Raw genomic sequence first — 22,350 nt, forward strand, 5'->3', positions numbered from 1 at the left:
GCCCACCCTTTTGGTACAAGCCATTCAAAGTAAAATACATGTCAGATCATATCTTTATCATTTCATAACCTATTCGTGTCATTCATAGCATATCATATTCATGTCATTCATAGCATATCATGTCCATGTCATTCATATCATATCATGTTCATGTCATTCATAGCATATCATGTTCATGTCATTCATAGCATATCAAGTTCATGTCATTCATAAGGTATGCATAAATGGGCACATAGCCTTGCATACTGGGCACATAGCCATCATATTTGGGCACGTAGCCATCACATTTGGGCACATAGCCAATATAGGTATCATTCTCATGCATGGTTCATAAGCATAGTTAAACGAGCATATATAATATATCATGGAAGGAAAAGAAAACATAATCATTCATGGATCACGAGTTAACTTTTCCTAATTCATATCATGGCAAAGGAAAGTACATAATGAGTCATAATTTGGTCTAAATCCTCAACCAACTAAGGGTGGCCGAAACATGCATAGACTCACTTAGGTTGCATGAAATCATACAAGCATATGAACCCAAATTCATTTCTATGCTTCCTAGGTTTAGAAACCCACATTGGCCGAAACATACAAGGTCCAAAACTTGGTTACAAATAGCATGTAAACATGTGAACCCTAAACAATTTCCATGCATTTATCATAGGCAACCACATGAGCATATTAGGTTAAAGTTTCAAGCTTCCTAAGTCCACAAACATAGGTGGCCGAATGCCACAAAACATAGGTTCTAAGCATGTGAGTACCCTATAACTTTCATAGCATATCATAGAGAAGAACATAAACATGTTAGGGTTGAATTTAGGCTTGCCTAAGCCCTACATTTCACTTGGCCGAAAGTTCACCATGTGAAAACCTAACCCTAATCAACATGAAATCTCAAGTGCATTATGTTATCTTCATATCCTTTCATAAGGTAAAATATAATTAAGCTAGATTTGAAGTTGAGCTTCCTTAAGGTATTTAATCCCTTCATGGCCGAAACCCTAAGGTAAGGTCCTACTAGTTCTAAACAACATACAAGTATAAAACATCAAGAGAACATACATAACATATTATGGAAAACTTCATACTTGATATTTCTTCTAGGGTTTTTCAACCAAATACAAGCATGTGAGTACCCTATAAATTTCATAGCATATCATAAGAAGAACATAAACATGTTAGGGTTGAATTTAAGCTTGCCTAAGCCCTACATTTTATTTTGGCCGAAAGTTTACCATGTGAAAACGTAACCCTAAGCAACATGAAATCTCAAGTGCATTATGTTATCTTCATATCCTTTCATAAGGTAAAACATAAGCAAGCTAGATTTGAAATTGAGCCTTTCTAAGGTATTTAATCCCTTCTTGGCCGAAACCCTAAGGTAAGGTCCCACTAGTTCTAAGCAACATACAAGTACAAAACATCAAGAGAACATTCATATCACATCATAGAAGAGATCATAAGCATGTTAGTTTTTAAATTGAGCTTCCCTAGGGTTTTAAGTCTCTTCATGGACGAACCCTAAGGTGGGGTTTTACCTAACTCCAAGCCACATACAAGCATGAAATATCAAGGTCATATTCATAGCATATCATGAGGAAAGAAAACTTAAGCATGTGGGTTTTGGTTTTGAGCTTCCATAAGCTTTACAAGTGTCATGGCCGAAAGTTCCCAAAAGAAACCCTAGGTTGTTAATCCATCTAAACTCGAACAAAATCATATAACAACTTGTACCACAGGTGAGGGGATACTCACATCCTCTTGCTTGGTCTTTTCCCTAAGAGAAGATACCCTTTGTGAAGAGGAAGAAGAAAGCTTCTCCTTCTAGTGCTCCCTTTTGCTTCTCTTGCTTGTGAGAGATAGATCTTGAGGATCCCTTCTTGTGGTTTGGTTTTCTTAGGGAGAAAACCTTAGTTGTATTTTCGGAAAGGGGAGAGGGGATACTCTAGGTCACGACAATGGTGAGGAAAGGGAAGAAAAAAATGAAAACTCTTCTTTGTTTTTCCTCTTATGCTAGGTGGGAGTAAGAAGCAAAAGAAACTTTGCTTTCCCTTCTTCTTAATTCATCCTTTATTCTCTTAATGATGAAGAAAATGTTTTCATTCATCCCCTTAGGTCCTCTCCTCTCATTCCCTCTTGTATCTCCACGAAAATGGAAAAAGAATGAGGAAGGAAAAGACAACTTGGCTTGCTTCTTAATTATGAGAAGGAGGAAGAAAGCTACTTGATGTTTTCTTGCTTCCTTCTCTTAATCATACCTTTTTATCTTTATCTATAATTTCCATTCTTTATTCAACAATAACTTATGATGGTCTAGTGGTAATTCCATAATCCTTAGCTTAAGAAGGTTCAAGGTTCAATCCTTGATCAATTCCTTTTTCTTTTATATATTTTTGGTTCTATCTTATCTTCTTTTATTCTAAGAGAAAATCTCCACATATTTAGCTTAAGAAATTCATGGGTGTTACAAGACCGTAGTGTCTTGATACTTTTACCAAGGCATTTCTCCACATCAGCCTTATACTCTTTGAACTTATCAAAGCACTAGGACTTGCGGCGCATTAAATAAATATATCTATATCTTGAATAATTGTCTATAAAAGAGGCAAAGTATTCGAAACCACCTCTTGTCTGGATAGATATAGGACCACACAAATCAGAATGAACCAGTTCTAACACATCTTTGGCTCTATACCCCTTGGCCTTAAAAGGTCTCTTGGTCATTTTACCTTCCAAGTAAGATTCACAGGTTGGAAAATTTTCCAACTCCAATGAACCCAAGAGTCCATCAGCTATGAGTCTTTGAATCCTACTTAAGTAAATATGACCAAGCCTTAGATGTCAAAGATATGTTTGGTTCATTTTCGAAAGTTCCTTTCTCTTATGAGAATTAGAAAATGTGTTATTTGTTGGATCAAAAGCGCTAGAGGGGGGGAGGGGTGAATAACGCTCATGGCTATTTCGTGTTTCGGAGTTGGAAATCGTTCGAGAGTTAAAGCAGCGGAAACAAAAAGACAATCACACAAACTCGAGGAGTTACTTGGTTCGAAGCCTGTGGCGACTCCTACTCCAAGGCCCGCGATCGTTGATCGCTTCTAGTGGGCAACAACTATAAGCTCGTTAATGTGTTTACAAGATGAAGTACAGTGATTTAAAAGAAGCGACTAAATAATACCAACGACAGTAAGAAAAACTGAAGATTCGGAGCTCCAGGTCGTCGGTGTCAATTCGCAGCACTTCTAGGTCGTCTCGTTGCTAGCACCTTGAAGAAAGTAAGCTTAGAACTTGTTATATTTGGCTGTAGCTCGAATCCCTCTTTTATACAGTGCTGGAGGCGCCTCCAAGCCTGTCCAAGGCACCTCCAGGTCGCCGAGTCGCACGCATGGATCAACACAAACCTGGTCGCACCTTATCTGGTTTAAGGCGCCTTCAAGCCTTGGTCCAAGGCGCCTTCAGTCCCAAAGAAGGGGCCTCCAGCTCCTCTGGACAACTGGCTTCGGCTTGCACCCGAGGCGCCTCCAAGCTCCATGGAGGCGCCTCGGACACTGTTCATCTGAGGCTTAACTTATTCCTTTTGTACTTGCAAGATATGTTAGTCCCAAAATAATACGGTACCCTGCAAGACAAAGTTAGAACTGATATAAACATGATAAATTAAGAGTTTGACAGTCACCGGACTGTCCGGGTCTGACTTCGGATTTCCGACCGAAAACCCTAGGTCGACCCGACGCCTACTGTTCCCTCTACGGGGAACACGTCCTCACCTACTCTCCTCAGGAGAGATTACCTGATGCCAGTTCGATCCTCCAGATGGACTGGACTTTCCGCTTAGGGTTACCACCCCCTAGGACCTAGGGTTACCGCCCCCTAGGGCTTTTCTCCACCTAGGGTTACCACCCCCTAGGACCTAAGGTTGCCGCCTCTTTGGGTTTTTCTCCACCTAGGGTTACCACCCCCTAGGACCTAAGGTTACCCCCCCTAAGGTTTTTCCTTCACCTAGGGTTACCACCCCTTAGGACCTAGGGTTACCACCCCCTAGGGTTTTCACCTTGCCTAACCGCAGCTAGGACTTTTGCCTAAGTATCACTTAGGACTTTCTTGCAAACTCCATGAATATATTAGATAACAAATAATCTTAACTTTGAATCTCTTTGCCATTATCAAAACTAAAGTTCGATCGTCGGATGCTTCTCGCACCAACAATCTCCCCCTTTTTGATTATGGCAACCGAAATTCAAAGTTAAGAAAAAAGATGCAATAAAGAAAGGCATAACTAGCATAAATTTAGCACAAGGAAAATAAGTTAGTCCAAGAGTTTTATAAATTTTGTAGAATGCTCCCCCTTAATAAAAGCTCTCCTTAAATTTATAAATTTTCAAACTTTCTTTAATTCAAACTTTCTTTAATTTCCTTTTGAATTTCTTCTACTCTCCCCCTTTGCCATATATCAAAAATGAATAAGTAAGAATGATCAATGACCTTAGCTTATTTTGAGAAACTTAACTTTTAAAAAAGTTTAGAGAAGGAAAAATAGAGGGTTAACCAAAATTTGATAAGCACTTAGCTTTTTTAGAATTAATAATCATTGTAAAACTTTTAGCTAAGTGAGAATTTTTTTTTTGAAAACATGGCTTTTTCGTTTAAAACTAGCTAAGATAAAATTATATTGACTTTGAAAAGTAACTTAGCTAATTTTTTATATCAAAACATTTAGTTAAACTTTGAACAAATACTTAGCAAATCTTGAAAAAAGCTTTTTAAATATTTAGTTAGATTTGAAAGCTCTTTGAAAAATATTTAGCTGCTAAAACTTGAAATGTTTTTGAAAATATTTAGTTTTGAAAGGTAGTTAGCCAAAATTTATGCAAACTTAGGTTAAGTTTTGAAAGATTGAAACAAACAATTTTCGAAAGGTAAGTTTTGAAAATAGTAAGCTAAGTTTTGCAATTGGAGAGGCCTTTTTGAAAAAATATTTCATAAAAATTTTTTAAAGCCTTTTAAAAAACCATTAATTTCGAATAGCCTTTTTAAAAGCTTTTAAAAAGTTGGGTTAACTTAATTTTTGAAATAAAATTCAAAAAGTCCTTTAGTTAATTTTGAAGATGACTATAGAGGTTAAAAGAAATTTTAAGAATTTGAAAATCCTTAAAGGCAATGGAGGAGCAATAAGCTTAAGACCCTAATGTCCAAGCATGAGCTGGGTTAAATAGATTGTAAATTATTCAATTTTCTTTTGCAAGGTATCAGAGCCCTAAAGCGCTAACTGAGTCAATTTATAGTGTTAATATTCTTAACCAACTATCTAACCTTTAGATACTGACTGCATGCCTAGAGAGCAACAGTTTTTACTTGGTTAGTCAAGTTAAGTTAGTAATCCAGTTAGATTTGACTAGTGCTGGATCATTCAACTTGATTAATGTAAAGTTAGTATTTAACGCCCAGACTTACTATGATGCACAGAAATAAGCATTCTGGAGTCCAGGTTGTACCCTATGCATCTCACGTTGTTCTAAGTTTCTTTCAAACACAAACAAGTTATGCCTAGTGTGTTTGTGAGATGCTCTGGCTGAAGCTAGGGGAGCATAATATCTAATGGAAAGATTCTAGGCTAAGTCCAAATTTTGAAAGACTAATAAGACTGGGATTTTGAAAACATTATTTTTCCTAGAATTTGAAAAGTAAATTTTAAGATTAGGCAATTTTTGAAAAAAAAAATTTAAAGGTAGATGTAGGAAATTTGTTTGAAAATAAAGATCTATTCTACCCAACACATTCCTACTTGTCTTCTAAGTGTACTGAACTCGAGTTCAGGTAAGGGTTTTGTGAAGATGTCAGCTAGGCTAGATTTGGACTCAACATGGTTAAGTACAATTTCACCTCTAGCTACATGATCCCTTACAAAATGGTGTTTTACCTCTATGTGTTTAGTTCTAGAGTGGTGAATTGGATTTATCTCTAGTCATATGTCTGGAGCATCCACTATCCAACATCCATTGATCCAATTCTTTATATTCCACTACAACAAAAACCTTCATAGACATCAGTTTTCCACCGGTGTCTATTTCATTTTCGACCGATGTCTATAAAGTCGATGTTAAAAGTCTGTCATTTTAGACATCGGGTTAAAACCGGTGTAGTATCACTTAACGACACCGGTCTTTGAATCGGTTATTAACCGGTGTAGTATCACTTAACGACACCATTTCATCAACGGTGTAAAACCGATATAATATTAGTTAATAACACCGGTTTTGCAGCGGTAGAAAATCGATGTAATATCAGTATTTTTTAACAGTACAAATTTGATTTCTGAAATAATAACAAAAAAAATACACAAATATTCATAAATTACACAAATATTCTTCATTCAACATTATCCATAAAATACACAAATATTCATAAATTATATAAATATTCTTCTTAGAACAGTATCCATAAAATACACAAACATTCTTTTTACATCAAAAGCTAATAGATATCATAATCAAGGTAGAACATTCTTTTAACAACACATCAAAGTAGAACCGCACTTCAAATGTAATCTAGCATGCATTCAGCCCACTCGAACCGCACTTCATCAATTTCAACTCTGGAGTACTTGAGATTTGTAAACTGTAAAAACACATAAATAATATATTAGTAAACCAAGACCAAAAATCATAGTTGAAAAAGTAGTAAGAGCACCAGGTAACAAGATGACTAATTTGAATGCTTAAAAAGAGACATATTCATCATTTATCTCAACCACATCAATGCTTACTTCAATGCTTGCAATAAGGATCTTCAGTGGTTCACAAGGTATCAGAAAGTTGAATTTGCAGTTACAAATGAAGTAAAAGAATCATATTCAGCTGTCAAAAGATAACTAGGTCCATGCTCTTAGAGAGAACCATACAAAACAAAATGAAAGGTTTCGAACATAAAAAAAAAATGTTAGTCATGCCAAGACTGAGATCACTCATCTATCTATCATTTCAACCTAATAAATTAGTTACTTTGGTTTTGCAAAGTCTCCCAATTATGTAGGAACCTCAGTAGCTTTTATCCCAAGTTCAGAGAAGAAGAATAATAATGAGGAAAATCAATTTCTGTATTTACAACACTATTTTGATGTTAAATGTTGTTAACATGTTTGTTTAACGTTGTTGTCTCCTTGTTTAGGAGCATTCTTCATAGCCCGCATGAATTTTTAAACAAAATCATGTCTAGTACTGTTTTTCATTTTTCTTATTGATGGAATTGAACCCAAATCCATCGCTAAGAATTAATTTGTCTCTGGAGCACAAAAAATTATGAATTTTCATAACCTCAATCAAAGCATTAGTTTGCTTTTTGTTCTAGCATCTAAAGCAAAAGAAAGTACATAAAGGAGAGAGGATAAGGAATAACCATGACAAGAAACCAGGAAAATATATAATAACAGTAGTCCTTCAAAGACAATGAAAATCAAGCAACTAACTTAAATCTGAAGGTGATGCGTAAGTTCGAAAATCTTAATAAAATACTTTGAGTGAGGCCATATTGATAACAGGTAGTCGAAGATTGTAAACCTCAAATTTCATTCCCATGCTCTGATGAATCAAGGTATAGCAAGATTTTAAGATTTACGAACTACTAAACAAAAATATCATGAGGAAGAATCTATAGAAGTACCTGGACAACATGGGAAAATTCATTAAGGAATGCATTTTGTGTGGCTAGGGACAGATGACTGCAAGCCAAAACCTCCAGCATATGCTTGATAGCCAAATCAAGAACTCCAATAAAAGAATACCATGTAAGTAAATGGAAGGAGATAAGGTCAAAAGCATCAAAGATAAATGCACAAATATACAAACAAAGCATAGAGAACCTTCCAACATTGTAGTGAACATGATTAGATATATAACTCCAACCATTTTCTCTGTAAACGAAGAGTGCATTCCTGTAAGCTCGAATCGCATGTTGTCTCTACATTTTACAGAATGAATGTTTTACAATTAGCACATAAAATTTTGAACATGCTTTAAATATCTGAGACACAAGTTTCAATATGAAGATAAATTTGACATGCAATCGAGTACCTGATCAGAAATGTAGTAACGGTTTCCAGACAAAATAAGATGAAAACCATACTTGCGTAACATTGGTGGGATGGAAAGCAAATAGTAGTAGGATGCTTGTTCAAGCAATCGACCTGCCAAATAATTATCTAGTTTTGTGATCTCGTAACAGCAAACTCATGCATGTAAAATGGAAATTGTTAGCGTTGATGGCAAAGTCTGATGGAATGATGACTTATGGACTTGCAACAATACAACAAAGAATAGTGAACATATATATACCAGTCGTGAAGGCATACTCAGCCGATGTCGTATCCTTTTCCCAGTCCTTCCATCTGTGTATCTGCCCAAGAGAAGATTATCAATGCAAAGTGGATACTGCAACAGCTAAACTAAATCATCCTCAGGCAATGCTATGGAATTATTCAGAATGATACATTATGTAATCCACTACTCTGTCACTACAGATTCGCCTTTGCTCTTCTAAGGACCATTATAAGAGCACTATTTACCACATGAAACACAGCCAAAAAGAAGATCATAATGTGCAACTAGTGCAAGCCTGTGGCAGTAATCAGTTGCTCCTTTTCCTACAAGTGATCGCAACTGAACATTTTAGTGAAAGCTTCTTAGATTTTGTTTACAATAGATTATTTTCAACCAAACAATCAGAGAATTGGAAGTTGTTGTGCACTACTCACTGGGGGGCATTCAACCACTGAACCACCAGCAGCTAAAATCCTGCGCTTCAGCTGTGACTCCGTCAGCACCAGCGCGAGCAGCCGCCTTTTATTTCCGCCAGTTGACTCTGCATCAGGGCGACATGGCAGCATAGAATCTGCAACTACCTTTGGCACGCAGATTTTTACGATCTGGTCCTGACTAAACGTCAACAGCAAGGAGATGAAGCCGAGAATCATCAACTCTGCGAAAACCACAATGGATCACAGAGTTACAGTAATTCATCTATTCCGGATACCATGCACGTCGAAAGAGTGCTCCAATTTAGGTATGAACTTTCTAGTTTTACCGGCTTTCACCTTCTCAAGAACTTCAAAAAGAGTTCTCTTTTGCCTCTTGATAAACCACTGACAACGAAGTCAAAGCAGATGTAACTGTCAGTCATATGAGAAAATGATGCTGATGCAGGACAAGATGGAGTAGCATAATTCCAAGCTAGGAAAAAGATAAGCCATTCAAGGATCTGAAGTATGAAATTATCAGGACAATTTCTCACTTGCAGCCCCAGACATTCCAGAAACTGAAAGATGATTAATCTTTAAGATATAAACTGAGAATTTATAAAACCATGCTTCCTCGTGAAACATGACTGATAACTCGTAAAGAAACCGCTTTCGCTTCATTTAATTTCTTGATGTTACTGATAACTCCCAAAGAAACAACAAAGCAAAACAACTTTTTGTATTCGCAAACCAAGTTCATCCTGATCAAGATAGTTTAGATTTTTTTTTCCCAATACATACATACATAGATCAAGATTGAGACAAATGCCTCATAATTTTCCTTTAAAAATTATAGTAAAAAAATTAAATTCCTGAGCAACTTTCCTGTCAAGAAAAATACCCAAACACATATCAAACAAAGTGAAGCTTTGACTCACCTCCCCGACATGATGAAGTCCCTTCTCCAGTAACAGGGAGATGATGATGATGGCCAACTCAAAAATCGAGCAATCGACCTGCCTATCCGTGAGCTACGCCATAGGACTCAAAAATCGGCCCGGCGTCGAAGATGGAACCCTCAAACGTCATGCCTTTCTTAGGGTTAAATCGGCCACCCATGTCGCCGCTCCACCGCCTGCCTTGAACGTGCATCGCCTCATACCCCTCCCCCTCGAACCACCGCTCCCACTCCAGGTGGCGGCAAAGGGGGAGCCGTCGGAAGGGCGCCCACGAAGGCGAGGTCGTGATTGCCGGAGAGGTAGATCTGGCGCAGAAGGGGAGATAGCGGGAGGGGAGGGATAGGAGGAAGTAAGTCGATGCCCCTTCTGTGTACGAGCTCCTGGATCTCGGTGCTGTTCTCTCTTCCTTCGGATTCCCTCACGTTGCCGACCAACCGTGCCATGGTGGTCATGGGTGTCCTCTCATTGTTCGGATCTCGTTGGGCCCTACCTTAGCCGGGAAGAGCGAAGAGAGGAAGGAGGAGGAGGAAGAGAGGATCGGACAAGGAGGCAGAACGAAACGATTTATGCTACGATTTTGCTTAGGACCGAAGCAGATGGTTTTGATCATGGGAGAGGAAGGGGCGTCGATCCAGGAAGGGGTGTCGGGGAAGAAGGAAGGGGCGTGGATCGAAGGGGAAGAGGGAGATGAGGTTGAGAGAGATGGTCGGAGGTTTAGGTTTAGGTTTAGGCTGAGAGAATCAAGGGGCACGATATTGGTTTAGGTTTGGAGGGAACTTTGTGAAGTGTTGTAAATTTTAGCTGATGGAAAAATTAAATTATTATTTTTGGTTCATTAACACCGGGTTTTAAAAATCGTTGTTAAAACCGGTGTCTATTAACAAAAAAAAAAGGCGCTCATAGACATCGGCTAAAAAACCGATGTCTATGAGTGAAAATCTGCGCTCATAGACACTGGTTTTTGGAAAAATCGGTGTAAAATACTCAAAGACATCGGTTTTTGCTTAAAACCGTTGTTGTTCCACCGATGTCTATGAGGGTTTTTCTTGTAGTGTTCCTACACATAAAGTTATTGAATTGGAATCTATTAAATGAAAAGATAGTGAAGTTATTAATTTAGCTAGTTTTGAAAAAGATATTAAGGTTAATTAAATTTTGAAAAAGTATTAAGTTAATTAAATTTGAAAAACTTTTAAAGTTAATTAAGTTTGAAAAAGTTTTTAAGTTAATTAAGTTTGAAAAAGTTAATTAATTTTGAAAAAGTTTTTAAGTTAATTAAAAATATAAAGTTAATTATTTTTTAAAAAATATTAAGTTGATTAAAAATTTTTAATTTAATTTTAATTTAATTTAATTTAATTTAATTTTACTTTTAATTTTAATTTTAATTTAATTTTAATTTAATTTAATTTAATTTTAATTTTAATTTTAATTTAATTTATTTAATTTTTAGTCCTTAATCATCTCACCCGATCTGAATTTTTCAATCAGGGGAACTTATAATTATGTGAGATGAATTAGGTTCAATTACGGGGTTTGGGTTTGGTTTAACTTTATATTAGATTCAGGTTTAGCTTTGGGCTCAACAAATAGGCATTATTTGGATAAACTTCTGGGCTATGGTGAGTCACTTGGACATCATTAAAGTAACCATGTCTTCGAGGTTTTTCAAATAGTCCTATCCACTGAACTTAGTACAAAACCTTGGTCTAACTAGTTAGGATCCATAAATGATCGCTTCGGTCAGTTCCACTTAGCCAGATGCACCAGGTCAAAGTCATATCTTCCTAGACATGCATAGACTAAGCTTCCCTAACGTACTATCATCCAATACTTCACCAGTACCGTGGGTCAAGTTAAACTTAGCCTTTTTTATTCTAGTCCTAATTATCCTGTCGGGTAGGTTGTGTTTAGTTATCCTGTCGGGTAGGTTCCTTTTTTGAGGTGCCAGTTATTCTGGAGCCTCCATTATTGATTTTCCTTTAATTACATTATTTGTTAAAATAATATTTTATTTATTAAGTTAATGTTAATTTTATTTATTTGTTTGTTAAGATAATTTATTAAAATAATTTTAATTTAATTAAAGATAATTTTTATTTATTTATTTGTTAAGATAATTGAACTAATTTAATTATTTATTAGTTAAAATAACTTTTCATTTTGCTCCCCCTGGATCATAGCCTTAATAAGGTCTATCAAGGTAATGTACTTGATCCTTGGGGACCCAGTATTGACCAAGTCCAACTTAATTGACCAGGTTGGACTTGGGCACCCATGCTTGGACTAGTTTACTATTTGGTTTGTTGACTAACGATAGGTAAGACCGATATTTCCTTCTAGATTTAAAATCTAGTCCAGTTCTATTATAAACGGCTCTTTGAGCCCCAAGAATTAGGTCCAGGTTCTTGGACCCTAAAGAAAACTGTTCTAGGATAGTCTTCAAATCCTTGACTTGACTTCTCAGGTTGGAATTCTCTTCCTCAAGTTTTTGAACTTGAGTTGAGGTTCCAGTCTGAGCTGGGTCAGTCAATGATTCGGTATTAGTCACTTCTTTAAGGAGTGTTACCTCCTTTAGAAGCGACTTGATTCGAACTTTGGACTTAGCTACTTTATGCATTAAGTAATTGATTAAACTATATAAATGACTTTTACTTACAGAGGGGGTTGGCCCTTCGGAAATGGATGCGGATCCGTGACTTCTCTCGGACTCGGCTTCCGATTTGTCCTCGCTTTTGGTGTAGTCCCCGGCTATCAATACAAGGAAGCTAACTTGCTCGACTTCTTCGTCGTCGGATTCCTCGGAAGAAGATTCGTCCCAAGTTGCCTTCAGAGCCTTCTTCCTTCTTGGTTTCTTCGGGTCCTTTTGATTCGGGCAGTTCACCTTGATGTGCCCCTTCTGATTGCACCTGTAGCAAGTCACCTCGAATTTGACCTTTGAGCTTGTTTGGGCTTCTTTGGTCTGGATGACTGTTTTGACATCCTTTTTGTTGAAGCCTTTCTTTTTGTAGAGTTTCTTCATTAGGTTGACGAATTCGGTTGTGAGCTCGTCGTCGTCTTCTGAATCTTGTTCCTTTTCTGATTCTTGTTCGGTTCTACGTTTTGATTTTGACTCGCGTGCTCTTCCTGTACCTGCAATCAAGGCCAACCCTTTCTCGACCGGACGTGAGTTAGTCGTGAAGCTCAAACTCAGAAAACAACTCATCTAATTTAATAGTAGAGAGATCCTTAGAAACCTTGTAAGCATCTACCATGGATGCCCACAAGGTGTTCCTTGGAAAGGCGTTTAAGGAGTACCTTATGATGTCCCGGTTATCTACCTTCTGTCCGATCGCATGGAGACCATTGAGTAGTTCTTGAATTCGGGCATGGAGCTGGCTAGCCGTCTCACCTTCTTGCATTTTTAAGTTATACAATTTATTGAACAATAAATCTCGCTACCTTACTTTGGTATCGGAGGTCCCTTTGTGAAGCTCGATCAGCTTCTCCCATAGCTCCTTGGTGCTCGAGAATGGACCGACGTGGTTTAGATCCTCCTTTGTTAGTCCGCACTGGAGGGTACAAGTTGCTCTGGCATTTGCCTCCACCTTCTTGATTAATGCTGGTTCCCAGTCCTCGCAGGGTGTAGGTTTGCCGTCTTTATCAGTTGGTAGATCCAATCTAGTCTTGATGATAATCCATGTCTCGAATTGGATTTTGAGGAAATTCTCCATTCGTCCTTTCCAGTATCCGAAGTCTTCTCCGGTGAAGAGCGGGAGACGAACGGTGCTATATCCTTCTTGCTGAGCCATTTAGTTAATATGCAAAAACATAATAGAAGAGATTTCCCAAGACTACATCTTGGATTAGTAGTGCGGGAATAAGTTAAAAATAACGAACTCGAGTGGTGTTGCACCGACTTCGAGTTAAAACTGATTCGAAGGAAAAATAATTAGAATTTAGCTATTAAGCTAATTCTAATTGACTCCGTAAAACTGAAAATACCACGAAAAAATTACTTGAACGGTGGTTGCACCGATTAAAAGCGACCCCGCTCTGATACCAATTGTTGGATCGAAAGCGCTAGAGGGGGTGGGTGAATAGCGCTCGTGGCTATTTCGTGTTTCGGAGTTGGAAATCGTTCGAGAGTTAAAGCAGTGGAAACAAAAAGACAATCACACAAGAACTCGAGGAGTTACTTTGTTTGGAGCCTGTGGCGACTCCTACTCCAAGGCCCGCGATCGTTGATCACTTTCGGTGGGTAACAACTATAAGCTCGTTAATGTGTTTACAAGATGAAGTACAGTGATTTAAAAGAAGCGACTAAATAATACCAACGACAGTAAGAAAAACTGAAGATTCGGAGCTCCGGGTCATCGGTGTCAATTCGCATCACTTCTAGGTCGTCTCGTTGGCAGCATGTTGAAGAAAGTAAGCTTAGAACTTGTTATCTTTGGCTACTGCTCGAATCCCTCTTTTATACAGTGCTGGAGGCGCCTCCAAGCCTGTCCAAGGTGCCTCTAGGCCGCCGAGTCACACGCGTGGATCAGCACAAACCTGGTCACACCTTATCTGGTTTAAGGCACCTTCAAGCCTCTTCAAGACACCTTCAAGCCTTGGTCCATGGCGCCTTCAGTCCCAAAGAAGGTGCCTCCAACTCCTCTGGACAGCTGGCTTCGGCTTGCACCCAAGGCGCCTCCAAGCTCCATGGAGGCGCCTCGGATGATCGGACACTGTTTATCCGAGGCTTAACTTATTCCTTTTGTACCTGCAAGATATGTTAGTCCCAAAACAATACGGTACCCTGTAAGACAAAGTTAGAACTGATATAAATATGATAAATTAAGAGTTTGACAGTCACCGGACTGTCCAAGTCTGACTTCGAATTTCTGACCGGAAACCCTAGGTCGACCCGATGCCTACTGTTCCCTCTACGGGAAACGCGCCCTCACCTACTCTCCTCAGGAGAGATTACCTGGTGCTAGTTCGGTCCTCCAAAGGGACTGGACTTTCCGCCTCGGGTTACCACCCCGTAGGACCTAAGGTTGCCGCCCCTTAGGGTTTTTCTCCACCTAGGGTTACCACCCCCTAGGACCTAAGGTTACCCCCCCTCAGGTTTTTCCTTCACCTAGGGTTACCACCCCCTAGGGTTTTCACCTTGCCTAACCGCAGCTAGGACTTTTGCCTAATGATCACTTAGGACTTTCCTGCAAGCTCCATGAACATATTAAATAAAAAATAATCTTAACTTTGAATCCCTTTGTCATTATCAAAACTAAAGTTCGATCGTCGGATGCTTCCCGCACCAACATTATTAATTTCCATTTGTTGCTTTGTGGAAGAAATTGAATTTGAAGTATATAAATTACCAACTAATGCACTAGAACATATAATAACCCTATTTCTCTTTATAACCACATTGTTATTGAAAGAAACAAAATATCCATCCAAATACAGTTTAGAAACTAAAATTAAATTCTTTCTAAAACTGGGTACATAAAGATAATTTCTTAAAACCAAACTTCTATTTCTATCAAAAGATAAGTAGACGTCTCTCACTGCAACAGCCGCCACCTTAGTAGCATTACCCATGTAGACGGTTATCTCTCATTCAAATAGTCGTCGGGTTTCCTGGAACCCCTGCAAAGATTTGCAAACATGATCAGTGGCTCCCGTATCTACACACCAGGTGCTGGTAGATAACACCGCTAAACATGTTTCAACAACTAGAGCATGAGATATCCCTTTATTGTTCTCTTTCCTATGAGGACAGTCTGCCTTCCAATGTCCTGACTGCTTGCAGATAAATCACTTGCCCTTCATCTTCTTCATTCCAACTTTTGGTCCTGTACCTTGAGGTTTATTCACCTTCTTTCCTGAGGCAACCTGTTTCTTCTTCTTCTTTCCTTTCGGTTTAAAAGTAGGACCATTTTTAGCATAGTGAATATGAGAATTATGACGAAATAGCCCTTCTGCTGCCTAAAGTTCTGTCAGTAGTTCCACCAATGAATACATCCTTTTATTCATATTATAGTTTAGGCATAATTGCTCAAAACTTCTGGGTAGCATTTGGAGAATCATATCGATCTGGATTTCCCCATCAATTTCTCCTCCTAGGATTTATATTTCGTTCAGATAAGCCATCATCTTTAGGATATGGTCCCTAAGGGGAGTACCCTCTATCATGGTGGCTGTCATTAATTTCCTCATAGCTTCTTGCCTAGAGGCCCGATCCTGGTGACCAAAGAGATCCTTGAGATTGTTCATTATATCATAAACTGTTGGTAAATCTTGATGCTGATGTTGCAATACATTTAACATTGAAGCCAAAATGTAACACCGCGCCATCTCATCTACTTTTACCCATTTCCTATGATACTCAATCTCCTCTTGGGTAGATTCACCATTGGCGCATTAGGGCAAGCCTCAGTCAGTACAAACTTATAGCTCTCAACAGTTAGAACAATGTCCAGATTTCTTTTCCAATCTATATAGTTAGGACCAGTAAGTTTGTTCTCTTTTAGTATGATGGCCAGTGGGTTGAAAGTCATCCTAAGAATCACAAAAGTAACTTTGGTTAGGACTCTAAATTTAAAATAATATTGATTCCTCAAACAATACTATTTAAATTAACCAACACCTCAAATCACCGTGAATTTTGCATGCCACGATAGTGTGGACGTATACAAAATCAAACATTTGAAAGAGGAGGTTTTACCCATTAATTTTATTCTTGTCAACCTAACTTTTTGACAAATAAAATTAATAGTTAGTTTTCCTTCGGTCACACAAATAATAGCAGTGACTCCGATGGGGAGGATACTATTAGACGTGCCTAAGTGTATACCATTACTTGACACTTAGTTCATTAATAAGATTGTGCCCCTTCCGATGGGGAAGATCACACGCTCTTGATTAATTTCCTATAGTTATCCAAAATGGAAGTTTGATCTAGTGATCTACAAACAAACTCATCCGATATGGAGAAAGGCACTCAGAGCCAACGCACAAGTTTGTTTGCATCACATACAAACCAGTAATGGAGACCATGGAATTTATTTAAAAAATTTCTCTCCCACTTAGTTATTTAAGGTGAGGAATTTTAACCTATGCAAGCATACATCACATGCACACACACACATCACAGTAAATAAAAGCAATAAATTTGGAAATTAATTTTCCAACTATTATGGCCTTTTTCCATCACTGTCCTCCGTGTGCTCCAACCCTAGCTGCTGCTATTTTTAGCCACCGCCATGGGGTCCAATCGTCGCATCTATCTTGCTTCTTATTCCGCTACGCCTCTGGTCCTTCTGTAGCACCATGCCTCGCAAGGATACGATCCATGATAAAAATAGAATTTTACATATATCGATCCTATATTCCACGAAGGAATGTACATGTAATCTAGATCGAAAATAAAATTCTAAAATCCTAGGGCTAATACAGCTCCTGTTGTATTAGTTACATACAATCATGCACACATAAAAATAATGCCCTTGACATGTCCAAGGGTCCAATCCCACACAATATCTATATGTCATAATAGTTGGAGCCAGCAATCACAAAGTTAGCACATCCTACTATTATCCTGTCTAAATTATGTATGACATGTGCATAATCTATTTGAAAATCAAACACATAGAGCCAAACCCTAGCTATGATATCAATTGTTGGTTGGTCCTAAGAAGATCGTACCGGCTCCACTGCACAAAAATTGTGTACAAGTGTCGAACCTTTCCTAAACAACCTATTGTGTTCTTTAGAAATTAAATTAGGAATCGCAAACGGAACTTAACATTATTGATTCCAAATTTAACTTATCTATTCTTAATGATTTAGATTTGGATCGCAAATGATGCTTAACATTATTGATCCAAATCCACCTATGTTATAAATTCAATTAAATATTAATTTCCAAAATTGGCTTCCAGGTTAAACATGGTGAGGCACTAGGTCTTCTTGGAGATGGGAGCAACCACCACTTCCTAGACAAAGCCTTTTAAAGAAATCTAATATTTAATTTCCTTATATAACTCTAGGTTTAACCAAAAAGAATAATCGAATCAGAAATTCGAAAAATAAAAGAAAAACACAAGCTCGAAAAACTAGAATCTAATGCCTCTTGTGTTTGGAATTCTTACAAAGAAAATAACTAGCATGATGCTGAAGAAAATTATTAGTTATACCTCTTCTTGTAAGCTAATAACCTCGAGATCTTCTGCCGTATTCCTCACCTCGCCTTGGACATCGTGTGGGCGACGATCCTCCAAGATGAACACCACCCAAAGCTTTCTTCTTCCTTCTCTAAAATCCCGCCACCACCACCACCAAGGAAAAGAGAGCAAGGGGAAAGGAAGAGGGGAGAGGGTCGGCCACAAGAAGAGCTCCAACAAGAGAATAAGAATTGTTATCTCATGAGGCCTCTCCTCCCCCTCTTTTATATTATTTACCCAGGGCAAATAAGGAAAGATTTTTACAAAAAATTAAAATCTTCCTCTTGTTTTTCCTTTTCCCCTTTTATTTTTCCTTTTCTTTCCTCTTGATTGATTCAATCATCAATCATTGATTGGTTTAATTGATTGGCCGGCCCCTTGCTTGGGCACCAAGTAAGGGTGGCCAGCCCTAAGATAAAGGAAAAATAATTTTGTAAAAATTTTATAAGCAAAGAAGGAATGCTCTTATAAAATTTTACAAGCTCTCTTTTAATTTCCTAATGTGGATGTTAAAAAAGGAAAGTTTTAAAAATTAAAACCAAGTTTTAAAATTTAAAACTTCTTTTCTAAAATTTCCTTTTTTTAACATGGTTACAAAAATAGAAAGTTTCAAATTTAAAACTCCCTTCCTTTTTTTCTAAAACCATGAGGATGGTTTAAAAAGGAAAGTTTTAAAACTTTTAAACTTTCTTTTAAAACATGTGGCCTAATTCAAATAAGGAAAGTTTTATAATTTTAAAATCTCTCTTTTAAACTTGTTATCTACAAAGAGAAGATTTTAAAAATTCAAAACGCCCCTCCTAATTTGAAATATAGTGGTTGACCCCTCCTTTTCTTGGGCACCAAGCATAGGGCCGACCCTCTTGTGGAGATGGTGGCCGGTCCTTGGCTTGGTCACCAAACCTTGGGTCGGCCCCCCTTCTTGGACACTAAGATGGGCTTTTATTTGGATGAACTTGAGACTTTAACGAGGCTACAACAGGGACCTAGAGGAGAAATTGGTTTTGGCCTTCCGATGAGCTTGAGTATCCCGTGTTCGCCCTGAACACACAACTTAAGTTCATCAATAATAACTCATTCCACTAGAGAATTATTATTGCACTACCGCACCAATCCCAAATTACATTATAGGCTCCTTCTTATCATGAGTGTGTTAGTCTCCCTGTGTTTAAGATATCGAATGTCCATTAATTTAATTGAGTTACTGACAACTCACTTTAATTAATGTCTTAGTCCAAGAGTAGTACCACTCAACCTCATTGTCATGTCGGACTAAGTCCACCAGCGGGATTTAACATGACAATCCTTATGAGCTCCTCTTGGGGACATTCTCAACCTAGATTACTAGGACACAGTTTCCTTCTATAATTAACAACACACACTCTAAGTAATATCATTTCTCAACTTATCGGGTCTATTGATTTATCGAGCTAAATCTCACCCTTTGATAAGTTAAAGAAATAAATACTAAATATATGTGCTTGTTATTATATTAGGATTAAGAGCACACACTTCCATAATAACTAAGGTCTTGTTCTTTTATTAAGTCAGTATAAAAAGAACTTACCTTAAATGGTCCTACTCAATACACTTAGAGTGTACTAGTGTAATTTATTAGTCAAGATAAACTAATACCTAATTACACTACGACTATTCCAACGGTTTGTTCCTTTCCATCTTAGTCGTGAGCAACTGTTTATAATTTATAAAGAACTGATAACATGATCTTCTGTGTGTGACACCACACACCATGTTATCTACTATATAAATTAATTAAACAATCTACACTTAACATAAATGTAGATATTTTTGACCAAAAATGATTCTTTATTTCAAAATAAATGTTTAAAAAAGCTAGGCTTTTAGTATACACTCTAACAATAACATTGTAGGGGATCGGTGGCCGGCTAGAAGGGGGGTTGGATAGATGGCGCCCCCAAATAATCGCTTCCTATGTATTTGTTAGTTGCGCAATCGGAAATACAATAATAGAAACATAAATACGAAAGCTAAATACTAAAGGAAAGATTGCAAACAAACTGACCCGTCGATTTACGTGGTTCAGAGATAAGGCTCCTACTCCACGGTTGTCCGTAAGATGGACAATCCCTATCCGTTGGTGGATTACTCCCCGAAAACTCCGACTAGCTCAAACCTCCTTGTGGGTGGAGAAACCTCACCACAAACTCACCAAGACCTCTTGGACACAAGGGAAACCTTGAGCACTGGTAGACTACTAATTAGACTTTAACCAACTCTAATTTTGTTAACCATAACCAAGCTTCCAAGCCTTGGTTATATAGGTCACGGGTTAGAAAACCCCGTCTACCAGTTGACTGCCAAAACTATCAGTCGACTATCTTCTGTGGAGATTTGACCGTTACATCTCAACAGCTCAATACCAGTCGACTGGTAAAAGTACCAGTCGACTGCTCCACATTGGTCGAGCGAACAGAAGAATTTGTTCTCTCCCAGTCAACTGCCTAGTCGACTTCACCAGTCGACTGATAAAACCACCAGTCGACTGGTACCCGAGTACAATCTCTCAGCACTCGGATCCTCACCCTTACAACTCACTTGACTCTTCGTTGCAGCTTTGACCTCTTGCCTTCAAGCCTACTTCCTTTGGCTCTCATCTCTCAGATGCACCCAAGCTTGTGGTTAGTCCCAATGTCATCCTTCACGTATGCCTTGAAGTTGCTTCGCTCAGCCCTTGTCCTTGTTGCCCTGTCCATGGTCCCTCGGATGCTCCATCCTCCACCAGACCTGAAGCCATCAAGCTGAGTCATATGTGTATCCTGCAAACCCACACACTCATATACACATATCAAATACAAGGGTGAACCTAACTTAAACCCTTTGCCCAAACATCAAAACACATGGTCGCATGGACCATTGGGATTGCTCCAACAATCTCCCCCTTTTAGATGTTTGACAATACGTTTAAGTTAGGGAAAATAAATAGCAAATAAACATGCTAAAAGAAATGGACTTACGTTGCCAAGGCTACACACTTGGACTTACACCACCGAATGGACTTACGTTGCCAAGGCTACACACTTTGACTTACACCATCGAATGGACTTATGTTGCCAAGGCTACATACTTGGTTTTACACTGCCGAATGGACTTACGTTGCCAAGGCTACACACTTGGACTTATAATGTGAAATCAAAAATAATGCAACATGCATTTGAACCTATCTCAAGGCTCCCCCTACACCTAAGCTCCCCATTGAGCTAGGAATTTTATCACAAGGCTATTTAAGAACCTATCACAAGGCTCCCCTACACAAAGACACTTAAGGTTTTCCCAACTAAATATTACTTCTCCCCCTTTGCCTAATATCAAAAAGCTCCCAACAATATCCCAATTGTAGAAAACTTGATCATCAAATTGACCCTAAACTCGTGTATTTATTTCCCATGGATCTCATACACATATATGAGCTGACCTGGTCAAAATTCAGTGTTGAAAATAATTTCATACTAGTATCAGTCGACTGCCCTTATCGAAATAAGCTTACAGAGATATTCTGTACTCAAAAACACTGTTACCAGTCGACTGATAACTGTACCAATCGACTAGTACACTATTTTTTGTAAAAATCAACCTTTTTTGACCAACTTCAGAAATGCACTAGAAATTTCACAGACCTCCAAAAATTCTCAAATTTTATGGAAAGGTCTGTTTTACCCTTGTCTACTTCGAAAAAATACATTACAAAATGTATCTATCACCAATCCTAAGATTGACACAAATCCAAAACTAGCTAAATGGTTCAATTGAACCTTGACCTAAAGTCATAGTTTTGACTTCCTCTTGATGTATTCGCCCATACTAAACCACAATGTATCCCTAGCATTGGTTTATATGGCATCTATACATCCAAAATCAATTATCATGCTATATGACCCCAATGCTATATTTCTAATCATGAAATATAAACCAATTGTGCCAATTTCCTAAGGCTACTCAAATCCATCTCCAAACCACTTGGCCAATTCCATGACCCAATCTAGACTCCCAAGTAAAATCCACTTGAGATCCATTAACCATGGGTCCCAAATGGACTCTTTGAGCTCCCCCTAGAGCTCTTAGCCTTAGCCACCTCCCTAGGTGACTCATCCACAATCGCTAGGCCACATCGGTGCACCTCCGGTGATACTTGGCCTACAAACCTAACCTTCTTAAGCTTGGAAACCTTGTCCTTGGTTAATTTAACCTTACCTTTAAATGACTTTCTTTTTCCATTTATTGGCTTCTCCTTGCTATAGTCATATGGAACCCTAGAATAAGACTTTTCCTTAGCATTGGAGACACTAGATCGGTATCCTAGACCCGATCTATCATTGTTGGGTCTTTGACTACCCAACACCATACCTAAACCCTTAGATCCAGCATTGAATCTTTCTATGGTTTTCTCTAACTTATCAAGCTTTGCCTTCAAAGCTTGATTTTC

At 38.1% G+C, this 22,350-nt stretch overlaps 2 long non-coding RNA genes across 2 annotated transcripts; both read right to left on the reverse strand.

Annotated features, from left to right (window-relative positions):
* Positions 1-8,524: 8,524 nt before the first annotated feature.
* Positions 8,525-8,797, reverse strand: LOC122039645. Its single transcript, XR_006128296.1, has 2 exons — positions 8,753-8,797; positions 8,525-8,641 (listed from the first exon to the last, which is right to left on the reverse strand). It is a non-coding gene; the product is annotated as an uncharacterized LOC122039645 (long non-coding RNA).
* Positions 8,798-8,919: 122 nt separating this feature from the next.
* LOC122039646 lies at positions 8,920-9,701 on the reverse strand. Its single transcript, XR_006128297.1, has 3 exons — positions 9,673-9,701; positions 9,082-9,139; positions 8,920-8,976 (listed from the first exon to the last, which is right to left on the reverse strand). It is a non-coding gene; the product is annotated as an uncharacterized LOC122039646 (long non-coding RNA).
* Positions 9,702-22,350: the final 12,649 nt, after the last annotated feature.

This window comes from Zingiber officinale, chromosome 2A, assembly GCF_018446385.1.
Source record: "Zingiber officinale cultivar Zhangliang chromosome 2A, Zo_v1.1, whole genome shotgun sequence".
Lineage (NCBI taxonomy): Eukaryota > Viridiplantae > Streptophyta > Magnoliopsida > Zingiberales > Zingiberaceae > Zingiber > Zingiber officinale.